The 4,810-nt window shown below is 40.7% G+C and overlaps 1 pseudogene; it reads left to right on the top strand.

The window, feature by feature from the left end:
* The first annotated feature begins 277 nt into the window (after positions 1 to 277).
* Positions 278 to 1,552, top strand: LOC111539175 (annotated as a pseudogene).
* Positions 1,553 to 4,810: the final 3,258 nt, after the last annotated feature.

Raw genomic sequence — 4,810 nt, 5'->3', positions numbered from 1 at the left:
CAAAAGCTTGGCTCCTTTTGATTCCACCATTTCCCTCAACTTATCCTCATACATCTGTAATCCTTCATCTTGTCATATTGCATATCTCTACATGTATTTCCATTTGATCAATATCTCTTCATTTTCACACTCCTGCCCAGTATGAACAACATAATTTCTCACCTTTAGTAGCTTCCTAACTTCACCCTTGCCTTGCTCCCATCTGTCTTTTTAAAGAGAAACCAAATTTCTACGCACACTGGAAGATGGAGGTCATCTTTCCTTGCTTAACACAGCCATGACTTATGGTCCCAAGAAGCATCTGAAGTGGGTAGCAGCTCCAAAGCATTGGATGCTGGATAAATTGACCAGTGTGTTTGCTCCTCGTCCATCCACTGGTCTCACAAGTTGAGAGAGTGTCTTTCCCTCATCATTTTCCTAAGCAACAGACTTAAGTATGCCCTGACAGGAGATGAAGTAAAGAAGATTTGCATTCAGCAGTTCATTAAGATCAATGGAAAGGTCTGAACTGATATAACCTACCCTGCTGGATTCATGGATGTTATCAGCATTGACAAGACGGGAGAGAATTTCCATCTGATCTATGACACCAAGGATCGCTTTGCTGTACATCATATTACACCTAAGAGGCCAAGTACAAGTTGCGAAAAGTGAGAAAAATCTTTGTGGGCACAAAAGGATCCCTCATCTTGTGACTCATAATGCTCACACCATCCACTACCGGATTCCCTCATTAAGGTGAATGATATCATTCAGATTAATTTGGAGACTGGCAAGATTACTGACTTCAAGTTTGACACTGGTAACCTGTGTGTGGTGACTGGAAGTGCTAACCTGGGAAAAATTGGTGTGATCACCACAGAGAGAAGCCCCCTGGATCTTTTGACGTGGTTCACATGAAAGATGCCAATGGCAGCAGGTTTGCCGCTTATTTTTCCGACATTTTTGTTATTGGCAAGGGCAACAAACCGTGAATTTCTCTTTCCCAAGGAAAGGGTATTCTCCTCACCATTGCTGAAGAGAGAGATAAAAGACTGGCGGCCAAACAGAGCAGTGGGTGAAATGGTCCCTGGGTGACATGTTAGATCTTTGCATGTAATTTAAAATAATGTGGCGTGATTAAAAAAAAAAAAAAAGAAGAAACCAGTATGATCTTCCTAAAATAGAATGAGATATGTGACTACTATACTTAAAACACTAGCAATGTTCAGTTTGCTTAAAATAAAATTCCAAATCCCTAACATGGCACGCAAGGCTGAGTGTGATCTGACACCTTCCTAATCTGTGTTATGCTTATTTCCGCTCCAGCCTTAAGGAAATGCTCACATCATTCCTTCTGTCTGGCATACTCTTCTCTCAACTCTTTACCTGTCTAAATACTTTTTAGTTTTCAGATCCTAGCTTAAATGTCATTTAAGTATTTAGTTTTTAATGTAATTTGCAGGTATACTTCTTAAAAACAAAACAATCAGATTTAACTTTGTGCTACTGGATTCATTGATCACTCTCAGTTTTTCATAACATGACTTCTTTTTGAGTTATCTTATTCTTCTCTCAGTTATCTATAATATTTTCAAGAAAAATTTTCAAGAAAGATATACAGGTGGTATATTTTCTAAGTGTGTTTATTTCTGAGGATGTGTCCTCAATAAAAAAATGATAGTTTTGCTGGATTTTTAAATTTACAAGTTACAATATGTTCTTCTTCTCATAGAAGTACTGTTGATTGCCTACCCAGCAGCCATTTCTCCTTTTTTCTTATTAAGAAAACTCTGATTTTGTTTGGGCAGTCCACCCTTCTCTACCCAGACATGTGCTTTAAGTCAATGACTTTCCCCTTAATAGTGATTGGCTTTGAAATGGGCATGTGACACAACTCTAGCCAGTGAGATCTTTCTTATTCTGCTGATATTTTCATGTCTACTTATAATGCCTGGAACTAACTCATGGACTAACTCATGAACAAGGGGATGAGTAACTCAGAATAAGCTGATCTCCTGAGCCTGGCAAAGCAGAAAAATGGAAGAAACCTAGGTCTTTGAGCCACTAAATTAACCAATCTCAGAGCCAAATTAGAAATTATTTTGTGAAATAGTAAATCTGTCTTATTGTTTATACTAGTTATATTGGGTTTTCTATTTCTTAGGGCTAAGAATCTTTTGATGCACAACTTTTGTATGTTTTATGTTTTATATTTTTAAAATATGTTTTGTTGCTTCTTTAGTAAAATATGATACCAACATGATTCTTGCTTCCTTACATGTAGTCTATTTTTGTTGACTAATTGCTAGCAATATTTTAAAAACCAAGTATTCTTCAATTATTTCTATAATTCTTTCTTCTTTTGCCAATCTTTCTTCTGCTGATATTGCTTTAAATTTAAACACTACTAAATAAATTATCAGGGCTGCCTAATAATCTTTCTATATTCACTCTTGCAGTCTTCAAGTCAACTGCTTCATGTTTTCTCCTCTTGCTAGAAACTTCCAACAGTCTTTCTCCCCTCATCTCATTCAAGCTGATGACTTTGCTTATTACTTCACTGCTGATACAGTTTGGAAGTGTATCCCTGTCCAAATGTCATGCTAAAATGTAATCCCCAACATAAGAGGCAGGGCCTGGTGGGAGGTGATTGGAGTGTGGAGATGGTTTTCTCATTAATGGTTTAGCACCATCCACTTGGTGCTGTCCTTGCATTAGTGTATGCGTTCTTGTGAGATCTGATTGTTTAAAAGTATGTGGCACCCCACCCCACCCCTTGCTCCTGCTTTCACCATATGATATGCCTGCTCCCTGTTCACCTTCTGTCTTGATTGTAAGCTTCCTGAAGTCTCCTTAGAAGCAGACATGCAGACATTACTATGCTTCCTGTACAGCCTGCAGAACCAGGAACCAATTAAACATCTTTTCTTTATAAATTACCTAATCTCGGTATTTCTTTTTGTGGTTTTTTTTTTTTTTTTTTTGAGACGGAGTCTCGCTCTGTCGCCGAGGCTGGAGTGCAGTGGCGCGATCTCGGCTCACTGCAAGCTCCGCCTCCCGGGTTGACGTCATTCTCCTGCCTCAGCCTCCCGAGTAGCTGGGACTACAGGCGCCCGTCACTATGCCTGGCTAATTTTTTGTATTTTTAATAGAGACGGGGTTTCACCGTGTTTGCCAGGATGGTCTCGATCTCCTGACCTCGTGATCTGCCCGTCTTGGCCTCCCAAAGTGCTGGGATTACAGGCCTGAGCCACTGCGCCGGGCTGGGTATTTCTTTATAGCAATGCAAGAATGGCCTAATGCAACTGTGAAGATGAAAGTAAACAAAAGAGAATTTCTGCATCTTCCTATTCTGTGTTGGACGTGAAGATGGGTCCACTCAGCTCTCCCTTCAATAAAAGGCTAGTTGTCCATTTGCAAGGAGTGTGCTTAGCGGCTAGCTTCCAGCAATTAATCCCTTCAGGGTTCCCTTCTGCTTTCAAACTGATGCCCTAGGCTTCTCTCGTGGTCTTCAGCCAACAACTGAGCGAGGCAATGTGCAAGGGTCTGTTTATTTCCATCCAAGGTGGGACTCCTCTAACAGGCAATCTTGACTTTGGAGCTGGGCTGGCAGAGACTGTTAGGACAGCATCATAGAAGTCTACATTGTTGTCTGATGGCTCCAGCTGACTCATGCCTTTTCCATTTACAGGAGTCACTCCCCAATAAACATTTTAGGCTCACCCCTCTGTCTTAGTGTTTGCCTTCTGGGAAACCTAACCTGCAACACCTCCTAAATCGATTGGTCTGACAGTATGGGAGCCTATATACACTGCCTTGCATGGGCAAGTTGTGTAGGCTACATCTCACACCAGATATTCCACTTGTGATGCCTCTAAACCATTCAAGAATATTTCTCCTGAAATTGTTTCCTCTCTTCTACATCATCAATTTTTCTCTTTCTGTGGAATTATTTTTCCTAGCATACAACGTATTATAAAATTTGTCATCCTAACAAAAAAAATTTCCTTGAACTTACATTCCCCTTCAGCTTCAGCAACATTTTCCTACTCCTCTCTATGCAAGAACTCTTCAAAGTACTATTTGTCTCTCTTTTATCCTTTCTCATTATATCTTAAACTAACTCCAATTAGGCTGTTGTCAATTAGGGACAAAATATGCTCTTGTCCAATCCCCACTTTGCTTCAGTTCTCAGTCCCCATCTTACCTGACTACTCAGCAGCATTCGATGCAGTCAATCATTTCCTCCTTTTCAAACATTTGCTTCATTTAGCTTTCAGGATCTACTTTATCCCACGTCTCTTTCCCCTCACCTCACTGGCTATACTTCCTTCTCCTCTCTCTCTCTTTTTTTTTTTCAGACAGAGTACTGCTCTGTTGCCCAGGCTGAGGTATAGTGGTGCAATCTTAGCTTACTGCAACCTCTGCCTCCAGGGTTCAAGCGATTCTTTTGCCTCAGCCTCCCGAGCAGCTGATACTACAGGCGCTGGCACCATGCCTGGCTCATGTTTGTATTTTTAGTAGAGACGGGGTTTCGCCATGTTGGCCATGCTGGTCTCAAACTCCTGACCTCAGATGATCTGCCTGCCTCGGCCTCCCAAAGTGCTGCTTCCTCATTTTCTTTTAATGAATAAATTCCTGGTTGTTCCAGGACTCAGTCCTTGGACTTACCTCCTCTGTCCATATTGTCTTCCATGGTGATCTCTTCTGATGTGATGGATTTAAATACCACAGATGCATTGACTATTCCCAAATTTCTAGGCCTGACTTCTTCCCTGGACTCTAAATTCATATATTTAACCTCCACTTGGGTATTTTCTAGTTTATA

The sequence above is a fragment of the Piliocolobus tephrosceles genome, chromosome 10 (genome assembly GCF_002776525.5).
Source record: "Piliocolobus tephrosceles isolate RC106 chromosome 10, ASM277652v3, whole genome shotgun sequence".
NCBI classification, from domain to species: Eukaryota; Metazoa; Chordata; class Mammalia; order Primates; family Cercopithecidae; genus Piliocolobus; species Piliocolobus tephrosceles.
This window is presented reverse-complemented; position numbering and strand designations above follow the sequence as displayed.